Genomic DNA, 21771 nt, shown 5'->3' on the forward strand with positions numbered 1-21771 from the left:
CTATAAAGATACTCGGTCAGATCAAGGAAGAAACTTGCACTTGGATCATTGGGATCAACGCTTTTTTCCCCATCAAGAGGCACAGCCGTTGATTCCTATCCATAGAACAATTACTATCCGAGATTTACTTTATCTATCGTAATAACAAAATTTTGAGTCTCGATTTATGGATCCATCAGTCCAGCCTAACCCCATCCAGTCCCATGGGTTAGCCGACCTCCCAACCACTATAGTGATGGGATTCAATTAGAAATTTGGTTAGGTTTTGTCCTGGGTACCAGGGAAAAGATTTCCCAGGCCCCCTAGTCGGAAGTTCATGCAAACTTAAAACTAGTCATACCACTTACGCACCCAATATGAAATTGTCTTTTTCTCAACATCAGCTAACCTTAAACAATCCTTTAATGAAACCATTATTTCATTGATCACTATCCTCAAAATCTCTGGTTGAATCCATATTTCTAATCATTCATTCATCGGTGTACTTATGGCATCATTGGCAACCAGAACGCTCACCACACTTCACTCAGGGGCCTTTTCAATAGTTCCTAGCTCATAGTACTTGACAATATTTTCACATATTAAAATCAAGATGGAATTCTCGTTGAAGATCAGCAAGATCAATCAACAGATCCATATAAGAGAGCCATGGACTCATCCGTTGAGGACCAGCAAGGTCAATCAACCAAATCCACGCCCGGTTTCAGAAAGCAACTCTTACTCCTTGTTCCAATATCTTCCACTACGCACGTGTGGGTATCTTCGGCGACCCAGAGCCCGAGCACCGTATGGTCAGCACTCTCTAGGATCCTTCGCAGGTGACCTAGCGCTTCACTCATAGGCCGCTTCCTTGGTCCCTCATCCATCGTACTGGAAGCTCACCATTTAAATCGAACCGAGGCTCTGGTCAAGACCTCGGTCGACCTTGCTACGTGAGACGTCCTCCATTGACTCTCCGTCAGCCATTGCAACTTTATCAGTTAGGTCTCCATGACCTTAATCCATAAGATGGTCAAAATGCTTCCCCAGTATTCTTGACATAAAACAGTCATTTACAAACAGTCACAAAATACAGTTTCTATAGCGAACTCTCATCTTTCCACATTATCCCTCCTCAGTCCACATTCCATCCAAAAAGTGACCAAAACTGACCCAAAAATGGTTAAAATTGACCAAACTGATCTGGAAAATTCTAGAATCAGTTGGCTTGGTTAGGCTCACTTTTTCCTATAAATAGAAGCCCTTCCCTTTGTTGAAACTTAATAGTATTTTATGCACTGTTACTCTGCTCCTCCCAAGCCAAGAACTGTGAATTTATCAATGATTCACTAGTTTTTTACATTTCCCTCTTCCAAAGATTGGTGCCACTCTTGTTACAAACAAGAGTTGAACCCTCAAACCATCAAGCCAAAGGAAAGCTCCAAGAAATTGTGTAAGTAGAGATTCTTGTATTTTCTTTATTGATTTTATGTTTTTCTAATGTTTATGATTGTTTGAAGTAATAAATGGATGTTTTGCCTTGATCGAAAGGCTTTTCCCCTCTCTCTTCTTAGAATCAACCCTTCTCTATCATCCTAGTTAAGTGATAATCCGAGATTTCACTGACGTAAACGAAAACATGTGAACATGTTAATAACATATGTTAATAACACAAAAAATCTTGTGATCACATGTTATATTCACAAAGCTTTCACAAGGGCCTACAAAATTATCTTTGTCGGGCATAAAAAATCTTCTTAGGTGGCCACCACTGGCCTGCTATTATGTGAAGATGGTAGCATGAGAACATGTGAATAGCTTATTCCCATGTGTAGCCAAGCTTTTAAGGGGTTCCCAAATGGCAAGTGACCTGTTATTTTGTGAACGGTAACATGAGAACATGTGAATAACTTGTTCACATGTGTTATTGTAAGGTTCCTCCCTCTAAAAATGGGAGAAACACTTAAGATAGTCCGCTAAGTCTTATCTTGGGAAAAATTTCCTATTCATCGACACCTTGACCCTGTAGAGATTCAAGGATATGATTCATAGGTATGACCTAGCTCTATCCCGCAGGGGGAGCGTGATTTTCTAAACATCAAATCACCCATAGGGCAATTGATCAAAAATTGGGCAACTACTAGACTTGATTTCTAGAGACAACGCTTTTTTCCTCATCTTATGCAAGGCACAGCCGCTGACCTAGTCTTCTAGAATAGAGTTGCCCAAGAACCTAACTATCTAACGTAGGGCTTTCACTTAATCTGTTGGAAAGCTACCCGACTAATCGGGTCCACCCGTCCGTAGGATGGTGCCGTCAGGGCATTCCATCCTCCCACTTTCCACCCTACCCACGCATCAATTTGTTTTCTAATTAATACTACCACACTGTTTGACATAAATAAACATATTCCTTAATTAGGGCCCTTCTTCACAAGGTTCGTTATAACAGCCTTCTTACACAATACAATCATACCAAAGACAAGATGCAATTATATAAAAAGTTTATACATGAATCCATTTCCATACAAGCCAATCCGGCTCTCTTATTCTTATTCTGCCGATGATCTAGAATTCGGCCTTCCAGCCTCTACATGCTGGGCAAAACCCTACGGGACCATACACCTCATCGTCGGCCGCTAGCGAGGACTCAAGCCGGCCTGTCGCCCTCTCAGGCTCCATCGCTCGATCCTCCCGCCCCTCAGAGGGATGTCTGCACACTAGGGTGGGCTTATTTACCGCACTAGCCTGGGCCCTCAGAACTAGGCAGCCTCATAATCTCTCGCCTCAATCGGCGATCCTTATTCTCCCAAAGGTATGAGGGATACCTTGGGCCATTCCCGGGCTTTGCTAATGATGCCGCCCGGCTACACAAGCACGGAACGGGGTTAGCGTTGAAGCCAAAAAAAATCTTGAATTCCAAAGATAACAACTTCAATGCAATTTTCTAAGTATAGCATTCACAATTCATGAAGGTAGCAATTTCAACGCAATTTATCGAAAACAACATCACATAATTTGTAATTTCATATAATTTTTATGTCCTCATTTTAAAAGAAAAAGACACCATTCATTTATACTAATTTAAGGAAAAATCTCTTCTTTTGAAAGATAACCAAGCTAACCTGGCCACCGTCTCCTTGAGGGGCTTTAAAAGGGAGGACTGGAGCCGCATTGGGCGCATCTCCCTCCATCTCGTTGTTACGTGCGCCTCTTGAGGCAATATTTTGCCGTCTCCGAGATGAGGCCATCTTAGGCGTCGCCTTGTAGAGCTTGCTGCTGCGATCGAAACGCTTCAGTCGGATCTGAATTCCGAGCTCGTTTGCTCACCGTATGAGCAAAAGAATATGGCGCACGAACCCTCGCTTGAGTCAAAAAACCCTTACTAAAGTCTACGCAAATGGGGGGGGGGAAATGTGAGATGTCCTTAAGGCCAAAGGCAAAAACATGGAGAGGGCTGGGAGGGGTGGCTGCAAGCCTCTCTGTAAGTCTATTCACACAGGGGGGGGGAGAAGAGTTAAGGACACTGGCCTCTAGCAAGAAGGGGATGGAGAAAAATTGGCTTATCTGAAAAGAGCCAAATGAGGGGGTGTGAGAGGGGTGGCTGCAAGGGCGGCTGTACTTGCAGCAAGTACGCTACGGCGGTACGGACGGCGACACAACAGGGCATACGCTACACAGAAGTGCGTGCCGTCTGTGGAGCTCCCTGGGGGTTTATATAGCTGAGGGGTGAGGGTACGGGCGCTGCGCAAAGCAAGGACGAAAGGACGGTGTACCTTCAAAGGCTATGGATCAGTGGCCTGCATGGGTCTACGGGAAAGGTACGGTGTCGGTTGTCTGGGAAAGGAGTGGTACGCATGTACCTTATCTGGTCTGGGTGTCCGCCTAGGGGTGCGCGTGGACCATACAGTGGGCGACCGTCCTTTGGTTCTTGGGCGGCCATTGTACGGGCGTCCTAGTGAGTGTGTACGGACCAAATTTTGGGGCGGGGTACCCAAATTTGGGGCACCCGCCTCGATTTGCGTGCCGGACCGCCCTGGGGAGCGAAAATTTTTTTTGTCCGGGAGGTTCTCCTGGTTGCAGGGGTTCAGACCGTTCGTCAATCGGACGTGCGGTCGTGCATTTATTAAGGTTTAAAGGTCGCCGTTTTTCAACTAAAATGATTAAAATTAGCGTATAGGCTTGATCCGGTGTCCCTTTTGGATGCTGTAAAATCCTATATTAGGGTAAAATCGCGTGCAGATTCCAAATTTGGGCTCAAAATTTGAAGATTCAAAGTAGAAATGACTCAAATAATAAAATCATTGATATTTATACCATAAAAACTCATAATTACATGGACATTTCTTTATTAGTAAAGATGGGTACGTTACATCCTTCCCCCCTTAAAGAAATCGAGATGTCCTCATCTCATCATGAATTGGGGATAATCCTTTAAGAGTTTAGCTTCATCTTCCCAAGTTGCATCCTCTTCAGGGTAATCTTTCCACTGAACTAGATGTTCTACAAGAGTTCTATTTCAGAGTTGCCTTTCCCTAGAATCTATGATGCTACTGGGCTGTAATTCAAGGACTCCTTGAGTAGGGATTACAACTTGTTCATCATCAAGAATATGATCGAGACTGGGGACATATGGCTTTAACAAACTTACATGAAATACATTATGGACTTTGATATGGGCTGGGAGTTGGAGTTTACAGGCACTTTTACCTAGACACTTGATAACTGTATAAGGACCACAATACCTAGGGCTGAGCTTCTTATATTTCCCAAGTGATAGAGAACTTTGTTTGGGTCGCACCCGTAGAAGAACTTTGTCTCCTTCCTTGAAGATCCTTTCAGACCTCTTGTTATCAGCATAATGCTTTTGTCGATCTTGGGCAACTTTAATATCCCTTTGGATAGCTTTGGTTTGTTCCTCCATCTCTTCGAGCATTTTCCTCGATGCCTCAACTCTTATAGTCGGATCAGAGAAATTTAGAGGAGACAAGCATTCTTGCCCATAGAGTGCTTTGAATGGTGACATTCCTATGCTTTGATGATAAGACGCATTGTAGGCAAATTCTACCAGAGGAAGGTATTGAATCCACCTTCTGGGTTCCATTCCACAGTATGCTCTGAGAATGTCTTCAATTATTTGATTGACTCTTTCAGTCTGGCCATCGGTCTCTGGGTGATAAGCTATGCTAAAGCAAAGTTGAGTCCCCAGAGCTTGAAATAGGGACTGCCAGAATTTTGAGGTGAAGTCAGAATCCCGATCACTTACTATCCTTTTTGGGAGACCATGAAGTTTGAGGACTTCCTTGATGAATATTCGAGCAACATCAGAAGCTTTGAAGGTCTTTTTTGCTGGTATAAGGTGAGCTACTTTGGTAAGTAAGTCCACTACTACTAGAATGGAGTCATATCCTCCTTGAACAGTGGGGAGACTTGTGACAAAATCCATACTAATGCACTCCCACTTCATTTGGGGAATATCTAAGGGTTGAAGCTTTCCAGGCATCTTGACCCTTCCAGCCTTGATCCTTTGGCATGAGAGACATTGTTTCAAGTACGGAAGCACATCATTTTTCAAGCCTGCCCAATGAAAGCTCCTTCTTACAGCATTTAAAGTTTTTGCATAACCTGGGTGTCCTGCAGAGCAGGGCTATCATGAGCTTCATGGAGGATTAGTTTCTTTAAAGCAGGATCCTTAGGGATACATAGCCTGTGATTGAAGTAGAGGCTTCCTTCATGAGTGGAGTATCCCTTGATTAGATTCTTCTCTTTCTCTGAATGTCCCCCTTCTTCTACTAACTTTATCATCCTTTGATAATCTGGGTCATGAGATGAGACTTCTTCCACCTTGACCAGTATGGGATTATTTGGCATTGAAATTGCATTCAAGAAAGATTTGCGGCTAAGTGCATCAGCTACCACATTATCTTTCCCAGGGCGGAATTTGATGTCGAAATCATATTCTTGTAGAATTTCAATCCATCTCCTTTGCCGCATGTTGAGGTTAGGCTGGGTGAAGATCCACTTTAGACTTTTGTGGTCAGTTACAAGCTGGAATTTACCACCAAGAGATAATGTCTCCATAGTTTGAGGCAATGAACAACTGCTAAGAGTTCCAAATCATGGGTGGCATAGTTTGCTTCATATTGCTTCAGCTTGCGGGAAGTATAAGCGACTGGTCTTCCTTCTTGGCCTAAGACACCACCAAGTGCTAGACTACTAGCATCGGTAACCACTTCAAATTCCTTGGAGAAATGAGGAAGCTTTAAGACTGGGGCAGAAGTAATAATGACTTTCAGCTGATCAAAGCTGTTTTGATGGATTGGCAGCCACACTATTTTGCAATCCTTCTTAAGAAGATCTGTCAAGGGTGCAGCTACCAAGGCATAATCTTTGATAAAAATCCTATACCAACCCGTGATTCCCAAGAATCCATGAACTTCACGAACTGATTTAGGGGGTGGCCATTCTAGAATATCCTTGACCTTGGCGGGGTCTACTGAGATGCCATCTTTGGAGACGATGAATCCAAGATACTCAATTTGATGAGTAAAGAAGGTACATTTGCTCTTCTTGGCATAGAGTTTGTGTCTGCGCAGCAATTGCAGAACTCTACGCACATGCTCCTCATGCTCTTCCATTGATTTGGAGTAGATTAGGATGTCATCAAAGAAAACAAGCACAAACTCATCCAAGTACGGGCGGAATATATCTTGCATTAGGCGGTTGAAGGTTGCAGGAGCATTGGTTAACCCGAATGACATTACAGTAAACTCATAGTGGCCATAACGGGTATTGAAGGCTCTTTTGGGTATATCTGCTTCCTTGACTTTGATCTGATAGTAACCAGACCTCAAATCTATTTTTGAGAAGACTTTGGCCCCATGAAGCCTGTCAAGAAGTTCATCGATGCAAGGGATAGGATACTTATTCTTGACAGTGACTTGATTTAGCCCTCGAATCTATGCAGAGCCGGAGAGTCCCGTCCTTCTTTTTTTGGAAAAGAACAGGTGCTCCCCAAGGAGAGCTACTGGGGCGTACAAATCCTTGTTCAATGAGTTGGGAAAGTTGCTCCTTAAGTTCAATAGCTTCAGGAAGGGACATTTTATAGGGAGTTTTTGAGACGGGTTGAGCTCCAGGGATCACCTCGATTTCATGGTCGACTTCTCGAGGAGGCGGTAACCCTGTAAGCTCGTCAGGGAAGATGTCAGAGAATTCTTGGAGCCAAGAGGGTTCTGTCTCCATACTAGGTTCAATGACTTTGTTGAGTTTGACTAAGAAAACTTGCTGACCCTTACGTGTCCCCTTGAGAAGATGTTTTGCCTTGACTACCCTAGACTTAGGTTTTCCTGTGATTCCCTGAACAGATATTACTTGGCCATGCTCATTTTCAAAAGTGATACTCCCCTGGTTACAATGAATGCTAGCTTTGTTTGCAATTAACCAATCCATCCCAAGGATTCCATCATAAATTCCTAGTGGCAAGACTCTAAAGTGACCATGAGTTTGCTCATTACCCAGCTCAAAATCAAGGTTTCCTATAGAGTAGCGAGATACTACTTCTTTCCCACTGGCTAACTCTACAATCATTTTTCTAGCTGTTTTTTGACTCAAGTTTAATTTTTGCAAGCACCTAGGAGAAAGGAATGAATGGGTACTGCCACAATCAATCAAAAGCTGAAATGGCTTACCGTGATGAGTGGCGGGGGCTTGGATTACACCAAATTGTTTATTCGGACCTTGGTGTTCTACCGCCGCATGGACGGTGGCGCGCTCTTCTTCAGCCGTTTCCAAGGTCGTTTCCAAGGTCGGTTCTTCACTTATAACACACGCAGTTCTAGCAACTGTTCCTCCGCGGCCTCTGCCACGACCACTGCCTCTTGCACCTTGGTGGGTAGGGGTTCCACGGCCTTGATTTCCTCTGTTACCTTGGGGGAATGATGTTGCCATCTTTGGACAGTTGGCTCTAAAGTGTCCCGGCTCATTGCACTCAAAACACAGAGGGCCTTCTCTGGAAGAAGCAGCATACGAGCGGGGGGCAAAAGAGTTGCCTTGTCGCCCTCTGTTGTAGTAGGGAAAATTCTGTTGAGGTTTCTTGTAGGGTTGATCTCTAAGGTTTGCCTCAGGGCAAGATCTCTTTTGATTCTTCGGTTTGTTAGCCTTCATTTCTTTCACAAGGGGCTTAGCTCGTATGAGAGCATCCTGTAATGTGCTTGGCCTCATTGCTTCAAGGCGGGAATCTAGGGGTTCATTTAGCCCTTGGCAGAAACGAGCCACTTGCTGGGAAGTAGTCATAGCTGGGGCATACTTCCGAAGGGTAATGAATTTGGGATAGTAGTCCTCAAGAGTTAAGCTGCACTGTCTAAGACTAAAGAACTCATTCATCTTTATCGACTCATGGGATGGAGGAAGATATCTTTCCTTCACTGCCTGCTTGATGTCTTCCCACATTTGAGAATGCTCGGTGACTTCCTTGTCACGGCACCACTGTTTCCACCAGAGTTTAGCATCTCCAGTGAGGCGAAACCGTGCGAGCATAGACTAATTTGCTACTCCAGTACCGGCAGCAGCAGAGAAATAATCGTCCATCGCCTCAATCCAGACTTCAGCATCCTTCTCAACCTTTGAACCTTCTCCTTTAAAGGAGGGAGGTTGCATTTGCTTGAGCAGGAGCTTCTTCTCCTGGGTATCGGTATAAAGCGCATTGGGAAGTGGAGGGTGGTCGTCCTGGCCATCATCGTAAAAACAATTTTTAAGATTACAAGATTCATATTTGCACAACGCTTAATTTTTGGAGAGTAAAACCATTGAAATTATTTTATTTCCAAATATTTATAAGGACAAGTTCTGAGACTATAATCAGTCTTATTTCCAAATATTTATAAGGACAAGTTTTATTACAAAGTTCTGAGACTATAATCAGTCTTATTTACTATGAAGGGAAATTCCTAGGCTTGACTATGACATAAGGGTAGAGCGGTCCACATAGGTGAAATATGGGGGTTCCGCTGTAGTTTCTAAGACTCTAAAAATTGATGGTAAGGGTGGTAAACTCTGGATTGGGGTAGGTCCCAACACTGCTACTCTATCAGCAGGTAAGACCTGCATCACTTTGTCATACACCCAATGATCCTGAGGTATGCGAACCCCATCTATAGTCACCGAGGTGTCGGCCCTGGGGGTACCGACGAACCAAAATAAGCGGATCATCTTCAGCTTCTCAATCCAACGAATCCGCTTAAGGTCGATGGTGAGGTTCCCAATCTGATCTGCTCGGATGATGAAGTATCTCGGCCCACGACTCCAGAAATCTCTACCCCATCCTCTCTGAATACGAGAGAAATGAGGGAGGGATATCTTCTCTAATATCTGCACCATGGTGTCGCGAAACTCGAAATTCGAGGAGTGACTAGCAGTCTCGAAGATGCATTGGAAAACTAGAAATTTGGAGTAGGCATCTTCCTCTTCCTACAATCATTCAAACATCAATTTAACTTATTTGTTTAAGTAGGATATCTTTACTAATTAGCATTACGTTAGGTAAAACATTTATTACAAAACAGTCCTTAAACTGCAATTCCTAGGAGCCAAACTTGCTCTGATACCAATTGTAAGGTTCCTCCCTCTAAAAATGGGAGAAACACTTAAGATAGTCCGCTAAGTCTTATCTTGGGAAAAATTTCCTATTCATCGACACCTTGACCCTGTAGAGATTCAAGGATACGATTCATAGGTATGACCTAGCTCTATCCCGCCGCAGGGGGAGTGTGATTTTCTAAACATCAAATCACCCATAGGGAAATTGATCAAAAATTGGGCAACTACTAGACTTGATTTCTAGAGAACGCTTTTTTCCTCATCTTATGCAAGGCACAGCCGCTGACCTAGTCTTCTAGAATAGAGTTGCCCAAGAACCTAACTATCTAACGTAGGGCTTTCACTTAATCTGTTGGAAAGCTACCCGACTAATCGGGTCCACCCGTCCGTAGGATGGTGCCGTCAGGGCATTCCATCCTCCCACTTTCCACCCTACCCACGCATCAATTTATTTTCTAATTAATACTACCACACTGTTTGACATAAATAAACATATTCCTTAATTAGGGCCCTTCTTCACAAGGTTCGTTATAACAGCCTTCTTACACAATACAATCATACCAAAGACAAGATGCAATTATATAAAAAGTTTATACATGAATCCATTTCTATACAAGCCAATCCGGCTCTCTTATTCTTATTCTGCCGATGATCTAGAATTCGGCCTTCCAGCCTCTACATGCTGGGCAAAACCCTACGGGACCATACACCTCATCGTCGGCCGCTGGCGAGGACTCAAGCCGGCCTGTCGCCCTCTCAGGCTCCATCGCTCGATCCTCCCGCCCCTCAGAGGGATGTCTGCACACTAGGGTGGGCTTATTTACCGCACTAGCCTGGGCCCTCAGAACTAGGCAGCCTCATAATCTCTCGCCTCAATCGGCGATCCTTATTCTCCCAAAGGTATGAGGGATACCTTGGGCCATTCCCGGGCTTTGCTAATGATGCCGCCCGGCTACACAAGCACGGAACGGGGTTAGCGTTGAAGCTAAAAAAAATCTTGAATTCCAAAGATAACAACTTCAATGCAATTTTCTAAGTATAGCATTCACAATTCATGAAGGTAGCAATTTCAACGCAATTTATCGAAAACAACATCACATAATTCGTAATTTCATATAATTTTTATGTCCTCATTTTAAAAGAAAAAGACACCATTCATTAATACTAATTTAAGGAAAAATCTCTTCTTTTGAAAATTAACCAAGCTAACCTGGCCACCGTCTCCTTGAGGGGCTTGAAAAGGGAGGACTGGAGCCGCATTGGGCGCATCTCCTTCCATCTCGGTGTTACGTGCGCCTCTTGAGGCAATATTTTGCCGTCTCCGAGATGAGGCCATCTTAGGCGTCGCCTTGTAGAGCTTGCTGCTGCGATCAAAACCCTTCAGTCGGATCTGAATTCCGAGCTCGTTTGCTCACCGTATGAGCAAAAGAATATGGCGCACGAACCCTCGCTTGAGTCAAAAAACCCTTACTAAAGTCTACGCAAATGGGGGGGGGGATTTGTGAGATGTCCTTAAGGCCAAAGGCAAAAACGTGGAGAGGGCTGGGAGGGGTGGCTGCAAGCCTCTCTGTAAGTCTATTCACACAGAGGGGGGGGGGGAGAAGAGTTAAGGACACTGGCCTCTAGCAAGAAGGGGATGGAGGAAAATTGACTTATCTGAAAAGAGCCAAATGAGGGGGTGTGAGAGGGGTGGCTGCAAGGGCGGCTGTACTTGCAGCAAGTACGCTACAGCGGTACGGACGGCGACACAACAGGGCATATGCTACACAGAAGTGCGTGCCGTCTGGAGCTCCCCGGGGGTTTTTATAGCTGAGGGGTGAGGGTACGGGCGCTGCGCAAAGCAAGGACGAAAGGACGGTGTACCTTCGAAGGCTATGGATCAGTGGCCTGCATGGGTCTACGGGAAAGGTACGGTGTCGGGAAAGGAGTGGTACGCATGTACCTTATCTGGTCTGGGTGTCCGCCTAGGGGTGCGCGTGGACCATACAGTGGGCAGCCGTCCTTTGGTTCTTGGGCGGCCATTGTACGAGCGTCCTAGTGAGTGTGTACGGACCAAATTTTGGGACAGGGTGCCCAAATTTGGGACGCCCGCCTCGATTTGCGTGTCGGACTGCCCTGGGGGGCGAAAATCTTTTTTGTCCGGGAGGTTCTCCTGGTCGCAGGGGTTCAGACCGTTCGTCGATCGGACGTGCGGTCGTGCATTTATTAAGGTTTAAAGGTTGCCGTTTTTCAACTAAGATGATTAAAATTAGCGTATAGGCTTGATCCGGTGTCCGTTTTGGATGCTATAAAATCCTATATTAGGGTAAAATCGCGCGCAGATTCCAAATTTGGGCTCAAAATTTGAAGATTGAAAGTAGAAATGACTCAAATAATAAAATCATTGATATTTATACCATAAAAACTCATAATTACATGGACATTTCTTTATTAGTGAAGATGGGTACGTTACAGTTATTATCACAAAAAATCTTGTGATCACGTGAATATTAAATCCCTGGTGATAATTGTTGGCATTAAACTTTTTATAATGTTTTCTCTTTTATAAGTGAATTTTGATTAGTATAGATTACTCTAAATCAATTAGAGTTAATTTTTAAGACAAAACTCAGTAGGAAAAATTGAAAAATGGTCAGCCATACAAAGGAGGTTATGGTAAAATTTTTGGAAATAAGAATTATCTTTTATTATGCTAAAAGAGTAATTCCTATCAATTCTATACTCTAAAAGTGTCATTTTCATGCATAGAAGATGCATATTGATTATTATTATTTGTATGCATAAAGGAATAATTTTCTTTTTATTATGAAAGTGTTACTTTCATCAAAATAGATTTTTATGCATAAAGGAATAATTTTCTTTTATTATGAAAGTGTTACTTTCATCAAAATAGATTTTTATGCATAAAGGAATAATTTTCTTTTATTATGAAAGTGTTACTTTCATCAAAATAGATTTTTATGCATAAAGAAATAATGTTCTTTTATTTATGAAAGTGTTACTTTCATCAAAATAGATTTTTATGCATAAAGGAATAATGTTCTTTTATTATGAAAGTGTTACTTTCATCAAAATAGATTTTTATGCATAAAGGAATAATTTTCTTTTATTATGAAAGTGTTACTTTCATCAAAATAGATTTTTATGCATAAAGGAATAATTTTCTTTTATTATGAAAGTGTTACTTTCATCAAAATAGATTTTTATGCATAAAGGAATAATTTTCTTTTATTATGAAAGTGTTACTTTCATCAAAATAGATTTTTAGGCATAAAATATTATTAATTTTATTTATAAAAGTGTTACTTTTATCATAATTGATTTTCATGCATAGAGGTATGCATAAAAGATTATTATTTTATTATAAAAGTGTTACTTTTATCATATTTGATTTTCATGCATATAGGTATGCATAAAAGATTATTATTTTATTGTAAAAGTGTTACTTTTATCATATTTGATTTTCATGCATAGAGGTATGCATAAAAGATTATTATTCTATTATAAAAGTGTTACTTTTATCATATTTGATTTTCATGTATAAAGGTATGCATAAAAGATTATTATTCTATTATAAAAGTGTTACTTTTATCATATTTGATTTTCATGCATAGAAGTATGCATAAAAGATTAATTTTTTTATAAAAGTGTTACTTTCATCATAAATGATTTTATGCATAAATTAGCTGCATAAAAGAAATTCTTTTTTTTAAGAGTGATTTTCATAAATGATTTTATGCATAAATAGGATGCATTAAAAAAATCTTTTATTCTAAAAGTGTAATTCCTACTAAATTGGATTTATGCATCGAAAGATGCATAAAGAAATCTACTTTTTAGTTCAAAAGAGTTATTTTCGTCAATTTTGATTTTATACATAGTAAGATGCATTAAAGATTTGATTTTCTATTCAAAAGTGTCATTCTCATTTAAAATGAATTTATGCATAGGAAGATGCATAAAAGATTGATTTTTATTTCAAAAGTGTTAGTCTCCTTAAAATGGAATTTATGCATAAATAAATGCATAAAGAAATCTTATAACGAAAATAAGAATTCTCTTGTATTCTATAAATAGAGATGAGGAGGCGAAACGAATCAATTAGATGAAAATGAACGAGGAATAGATGGAGATGTATGTATGTGAAAGAATAGATGTAGTTATATGTATGTGAAAGAAATGATGTAGATGTGGAATGTGGATATGGATGTATGGATGAGAATGTGAATGTGAATATGGATGTATGTGAATGTGAATGTGGATGTAAGTGAATGTGAATGTGGATGTGTGAATGGGGATATGGATGTAGATATGAAATGTGAATGTGGATGTATGTGAATGTGAATATGGATGTGTGAATGTGGATATGGATGTAGATATGGAATGTGGATGTGGATGTATGTAAATGTGAATAAGGATGTGGAATGTGGATATGGATGTCTGGGTGTGAATGTGAATGTGAATGTGAATGTGGATGTAAGTGAATGTGAATGTGGATGTGGATGTGTGAATGGGGATATGGATGTAGATATGGAATGTGAATGTGAATGTGGATGTGTGAATGTGGATATGGATGTAGATATGGAATGTGGATGTGGATGTATGTAAATGTGAATAAGGATGTGGAATGTGGATATGGATGTCTGGATGTGAAATGTGAATGTGAATGTGGATGTAAGTGAATGTGAATGTGGATGTGTGAATGGGGATATGGATGTGGATATGGAAGGTGAATGTGGATGTATGTGAATATGAATGTGGATGTGTGAATGGGGATATGGAATGTGGATGTGGATGTATGGATGTATGTGAATGTGAATGAGGATGTGGATGTATGTGAATGTGAATGAGGATGTGGAATGTGGATATGGATGTATGGATGTGAATGTGAATGTGGATGTATGAACGTAGATGTGGATGTGGATGTATGAATGTGGATTTGGATGTGGATGTATGAATGTGGATGTGAAAATGGATGTATAAATGTAGATGTGAATGTGGATGTACGAATGTGAATGTGTGTGTGGAATAATGAATGCAAATATGAATGTGAATGGATGTTTTGTGAAGTGAATGAATCCTATGTGATGGGATAGAAAATGATGTATCTGGTCAAGAATGGATACACATATGAATTGGAATTGGATTAAATAATATGGATTAATGTGAAATAATGTGGAAAGACGAGAGTTCAATATAGAAATTGTATTTGTGACCTTTTGTAAATGACTGTTTTATATCAAGAATGCTGGGGAAGCATTTTGACCATCTTGTGATTAAGGTCATGGAGACCTACCTGGTAAAGTTGCAACTGCTGACAGAGACTCAATGAAGGACGTCTCGCGTAGCAAGGTCGACTGAGGTCTTAACCAGCCTCGGTTCAATTTAAATGGTGAGCTTCCGGTAGGGTGGATGAGGGACCAAGGAAGCGGCCTATGAGTGGAGCGCTAGGTGACCTACGAGCGCGAAGGATCCTAGAGGGTGCTGACCATACGGTGCTCGGGCTTTGGGTCGCCGAAGATACCCACACATGCGTCGTGGAAGATATTGAAATCAGGAGTAAGAGATGTTTTCTGAAACCGAGCATGGATCTGGTTGAGGCCTAGACATGATGGTAGTTACCTTATAGTTCCAAGAACCATGACTACCCGTATATACTGAGGGTATAACTACAGCTCTTTACTGGCAGTATATACGAGTAAATCTAAGACTTGAAATTATAAGCATTAATGCTATCCACTTGATGAATTCGAATGTGATATGATTTTTAAATTCTGGTTGAGAACTGATGAGTTGATTTGGATTCTGATTGAAAAATGATGATCCGTGAAAATTGGTTGAAATGTAATAAGCTGAGCGAAACTGCAATGAGGACGAATGGGACGAGTCCGTGTGATAATGTTCGTAGCTAGAATGAAGTTAATGACTTCAGCCAATCACTATCAGATTAGTGGATTGTGCTGCCAAATTACTACTGTTAACTTTTGATCAGTGGATCAAGTTAAGGGATGATAAATTAAAAATCTAAAACATTGAAATCCCCATGAAGGACTGTTTAGATGGAAAAATTGAAATCCCCATGGAGGACTGTTCAGATGGAAAAATTTAGTCTGATGATGGACCATTACTGTGTTAAAGATATGAATGAGATATTCTGAATGAATTATTATTAACTGATAATGCATTCTATATGAGTATCTTTATCCCTTGATTCTGTAGGGAGCTGACCTATTTAGAGAACCCCGGAATCAGTTGAATCAAAATTTGGATTGAATCATAAATAAAGAGACTTAACAAGAATCAGTTGAATCAAAATTTGGATTGAATCATAAATAAAGAGACTTAACAAGAATTTTCGTATTGATAGGAACATGGATCGAGATTGTCATGGTAGAAATGTTAACCCCCAACTCGATGAAGAAGAGTTCGACCTGGATGTTCATAAAACTCTTCATAGTTCGCAGCCTGGACCTTTCAAAGGTGAAGGGGAAAACTTGGGCGAGACTGTGGAGAAGTGGATCGAATCAATGGAAGAATACTTCGATGTCACCGGGTACAATGAGAAGCACAAAATAGCTCTTTCAAGGCTAAAGATAGTGGAGACAGCTAGAGTGGCATGGAGAAACCACTGCGAGACAAACCGTCTCGACCGAAATACCCAAACCTGGACCGATCTCAAGGCTTACCTCAGAAAGAGATTTTGTCCCCCAGGATTTCTTGAAACTAAGATGAATGAGTTCTTGGAACTAAAGCAGGAAAGCCGGACAATTGAAGAGTACCATCAGGCTTTTGCCTTTCTCCTTAAATTCTCCCCTCGATTGGATGAAGAGCAGTTGATGGCTAGGTTCACTCGGGGAATGAACGAGCCATTGGATACTTTAGTCAAGAATGCCAAACCTATCTCAATGGCCGAAGCAGTAAGAATGGCGAAGGATTTCGCCAAAGCCTTTGATGTCAAAATCCCGCCAAAGCCAGCACCATCACCTTTCAAGAGGTTTTTATTCCCAGAAGGTGATTCCATCCTTCCTCCGCCTAAGAGATATCAAGGTCAAACCCAGGATATGGAAAGTTCCAGAATGGAAGAAATGTCCTTTTCTCGAAACCCCTGGATTTCAACTTCAGAAGTTCCACCCTTGAACAAGAGAGTGAAATGCTATAACTGTCAAGGATTTGGACATCACAGCATGGATTGCCCAACTCCTTTTAGATCAAGATTCCAGACTCCAGCCCCTTCCGTCTCCAGAGCACGATTCTATCTGCCAAAATCAGGGAAGTCCTAGAGGTAGACCCTCTATCCAACCTACAGTTTCAACCCAAAGTAATGCAAGACCTCCACCTCAGGGGAAGTCAAAGAGAGTTGTTCCCAAATCGGCCGTCCACTTCCAAAGCAGTAACGGTGGAAGTGATTGAAGAAGAAGAAGAAGATGAAAAAGATCATACTCCACCTGCGAGATGAGGACATCTCGCGTTTTTTAAGTGGGGTAGAAGTAAGATTCCTCCCCCCAGTCCTCATGATGTCCAGTATCTTCCCCTGTAATCAATTTCCTCTTCAGAAATATAAAAGATCTTGTTTCTATCAGTTTTGGCCTAGAGAGAGAAAATCTTCTAGAGAGTGGTTATTCAGATTTTAAATAATTTTGGATAGAAAAATACCTCATCTTATTAAAATAAGTTCCCCTGAAACAGAAGTTCAAAAAGATTTTTAGAAGGTGCATTAGAAATTAAGTATAATCTGTTTAAGAGGCCATTAGGAAATTTTTGAGCTCATTTTGGGGCCCTGTAAGGAAGTTTGACCGGAATATTCCCTCCAAAAAGGGGCACTGGATAAAATTTTTGCAAATGAACGCCAAATTTGTCGGACCTCACATATTTAGATTCTACTCTTCAAAAGCTATCCATTGATATATAACACGATAGGGTTCGAAGAAGGGACAAGATAGATACCTAGAAGATTCCTTTTGCCTAAGATGAAGAGTTGACTAAGGACAAGGTTAATAGTTAAAAAAGGGAGATATTTAGAAGTAATGATGCATTTTTGACACCTCTGCATGGGGGAATTCCCCTCATGAAGAGGGCGCCTATTTCACATGCCTGAATGAGTTTTAAACTCCCAAATAATGTGTGAATGAGTACACATGAATGGAATGTGGACTGAGGAGAGATAATGTGGAAAGACGAGAGTTCGTTATAGAAACTGTATTTTGTGACTGTTTGTAAATGACTGTTTTATGTCATGAATACTGGGGAAGCATTTTGACCGTCTTATGGATTAAGGTCATGGAGACCTAACTGATAAAGTTGCAATGGCTGACGGAGAGTCAATGGAGGACATCTCACGTAGCAAGGTCGACCGAGGTCTTGACGAGCCTCGGTTTGATTTAAATGGTGAGCTTTTGGTACGGTGGATGAGGGACCAAGGAAGCGGCCTATGAGTGAAGCGCTAGGTCACCTGCTACGAAGGATCCTAGAGGGTGCTGACCATACGGTGCTCGGGCTTTGGGTCGCTGAAGATACCCACACGTGTGTCATGGAAGATATTGGAACAAGGAGTAAGAGTTGCTTTCTGAAACCAGACATGGATCTGGTTGATTGACCTTGCTGGTCCTCAACGGATGAGTCCATGGCTCTCTTATATGGATCTATTGATTGATCTTGCTGATCTTCAACGAGAATTCTATCTTGATTTTTATATGTGAAAATATTGTCGAGTACTATGAGCTAGGAACTATTGAAAAGGCCCCTGTGTGAGTGAACAAGTGGTGAGCGTTCTGGTTGCCAATGATGCCATAAGTACACCGATGAATGAATGATTAGAAATATGGATTCAACCAGAGATTTCGAGGATAGTGATCAATGAAATAATGGTTTCATTAAAGGATTGTTTAAAGTTAGCTGATGTTGAGAAAAAGGCAATTTCATATTGGGTGCGTAAGTGGTGTGACTAGTTTTAAGTTTGCATGAACTTCCGGCTAGGGGGCCTGGGAACTCTTTTCCCTGGTACCCGAGACAAAACCTAACCAAATTCCTAATTGGATTCCATCACTACAGTGGTTGGGAGGTTGGCTAACCCATGGGACTGGATGGGGTTAGGCTGCACTGATGGATCCGTAAATCGAGACTCAAAATTCTATTATTATGATAGATAAAGTAAATCTCGGATAGTAACTGTTCTATGGATAGGAATCAATGGCTGTGCCTCTTGATGGGAAAAAAAGCGTTGATCCCAATGATCCAAGTGCAAGTTTCTTTCTTGATCTGATCAAGTATCTTTATAGGTGCAGTCGGATCAGCTTGATCAGTAATGGTCTTGACTACGTTAGAGTAAAGAGTTATCCTGGTGGAATCGCCCGTGCTTTCCGGGTAAAGGAAGTTTTTCCGGGTTCGGTTTTGGAAAAACCGACGGATTAGTCTCTTGTCTGGATATCCGTGGGCGAGGCCTCAACTGTGGGGCCCCTGGCCCACGCAGAAGTGCTACTTCCGCTGCTAGCACCCCGAATCCATTGCGCGGTGGGAACAGGGATCTCACAGTTGGTATCATAGCAAATTGGCTAATAAAGATCAACTGAGAAGCCAAATATGTCAAAAATTTATCAAGAAGCACAAAAAGGTTGTAATTGTGTGATATAATTCATACAATTTGATATTCAAACTAAAAACTCATAAATTAGTAATTGGGTCTTCAAATGGAAGTACCGCAATTGTTTGGAACCCTGGCCTAGACATGATGGTATTTACCTTATAGTTCCAAGTATCATGACTACCCGTATATACCGAGGGTATAACTGCAGCTCTTTACCGACAGTATATACGAGTAAATCTAAGACTTGAAATTATAAGCATTAATGCTATCCAGATGATGATTTCAAATGTGGTTGATATGATTTTTAATTCTGTTTGAGAACTGATGAGTTGATTTGGATTCTGAATTGAAAAATGATGATCCTTGAAAATTGGTTGAAATGTAATAAGCTGAGCGAAACCACAATGAGGATGAATGGGACGAGTCCCTGCGATGATATTCATAACTAGAATGATGATAATGATTTCAGCAAATCACTATGAGATTAGTGGATTGTGCTATCAAATTGCTACTGTTAACACTTGACACGGTAGATCAAGTTAAGGAATGACAAATTGAGAACTTGCTTGACTGAAATTCCCATGGAGGAATGTTCAAAGAAATTTTTCAGTCTAATGGACCATTATCGTGTTAAAGATATGAATGATATGATCTGAATGAATTGTTATTTAATGATGAGTTCTATATAAGGGATATTTATCCTAGTATTCTGTTGGGTTGACTAGAATATAAGAAACCCCAGAATAAATTGGATCTTAAGAAAAAGAGTTGTCCTCTACTTTGCGAGATGAGGACATCTCGTAATTTTTTAAGTGGGGTAGAGTAACAGTGCATAAAACACTCTTATTTTTCAACAAGGGGGAGGCTTCTATTTATAGGAAAAATTGAGCTCCTAACCAAACAAACTGATTCTAGAATTTTCCAAATCAGTTTGGTCAATTTTTGACCATTTTTAGGTCAGTTAAGCTAACTTTTTGGAACTAGACTTGAATTAGGAGAGAGGATCTAGATGAAATATCTCAATTTTTGAAGATTTAAAACTTAATCAAGCATGTGAAGTAGGCGCCTCATTGAAGGGCCTCCCCTTCCTTACATATGTGTCAAAAATGGAATCATTATACCCAAAATATCTCATATTTTGATATTACTCATAGTTTCTTACTAATAAACCTTGTACATATTCAACTCTTCATCTTATGTGAGCATTGAAGGGACTCCCCTTCCTTACATATGTGTCAAAATGGAATCATTATACCCAAAATATCTCATATTTTTGATATTACTCATAGTTTCTTACTAATAAACCTTGTACATATTCAACTCTTCATCTTATGTGAGCATTTACTCATTTTTGGGTATCTTCTTTTACAAACTCCTGCCATGTCAAGAGCACAAGGAAGTCAAGAACCCCGAATTTAGAGACCAATTCTTTCATACCAATCTAATCAGGGTCCGTCTCGGACAAGATCGCTTAACTCCATTAACTAGGTCTGACCCGAGATGTCCAGACAAATGCTTGACGACATGGAGTAGCAGATGCAGGCAATTCATAAAGATATAAAAGCTGCCCACGATCGACAGAAGCAATATGCAGATAAGAAGAGGACAGTCAGAGAATTCAAAGAAGCAGATATGGTCTTCATTCGAGTACGGCCCAAAAGAAGTTCTATATCTCTTGGGAAGTATAAAAAGTTACCCCCCACATATTGTGGGCCATACCTGATTTCAAAGAAAGTAGGTGACTTAGCCTACGAGCTTCTTTTACCTCCTCATCTCAAAGTTCATAATATATTTCATGTAAGCCTTCTAAAGAAAAATATGTCAAACCCAATTCATGGAAAGACGGTAAAACTTCAGTGGCAAGATACCCCGTTGGCTTCTAGGTTATGCTAGTTCCTTCTTTTATATAAGTCGTAACTCTTACTTGTCACTCGCAGTAATCTTACTTCCATCGATCTCCTTTCTTTCTTAATCTCTTTTATGGCTTGGCAGCAAGACTTGGTTTTATCCATGATGATTTCTCACCTTCAAGACGCAAGCGAGTCTGTGAAGAAGGATTTTATAGAACTGTATGAGCGCTCACTTTTCCCTCACTTGAGAACTTCTGTAGCTCAGACCAAATGGCGAACCTATCGAGACATAACCAGGGTAACACCATGGGGTCGGTAGCACTTTTGTAACAATGTCCGCTTGGCTATGGTTATTGAAGCTTTGGGTTTGGGTCCCCGATACTATTGCGTGATGAGATCAAGGCATGGTGGATTTTCTGAGCGGGTCTTCTTACTTGCGTGTTTTCTTCCTCACCAGAAGATATGCCTTTATCCCATTTTTGGCTTGCCTCTTAGAGGTCCTTTTATTAGGTCACCTCATACCAATGAGATAGGTGCTGCAATAACCAGCCGAATTATTCCCATAGATGAGTTACCTTATACATGTGCAGCTTGTGAGTGCTGCTTTTGTGACCATATGATGGACGGGCTTATGGAATTGTAAAAAGTTCTTCTATCTTGCTGTATATGTTCCAAGAGTGAATAAAGTTGAAATCTTTGTTCTTGTCTTGAGTCTTGCTCTATTTGAGACTTTTCTTGGTGGTTACTCTTAATTAAATTTTCTCTTAG

This window comes from Cibotium barometz, chromosome 27, assembly GCF_041138505.1.
Source record: "Cibotium barometz isolate CiBa-2024 chromosome 27, ASM4113850v1, whole genome shotgun sequence".
NCBI classification, from domain to species: domain Eukaryota; kingdom Viridiplantae; phylum Streptophyta; class Polypodiopsida; order Cyatheales; family Cibotiaceae; genus Cibotium; species Cibotium barometz.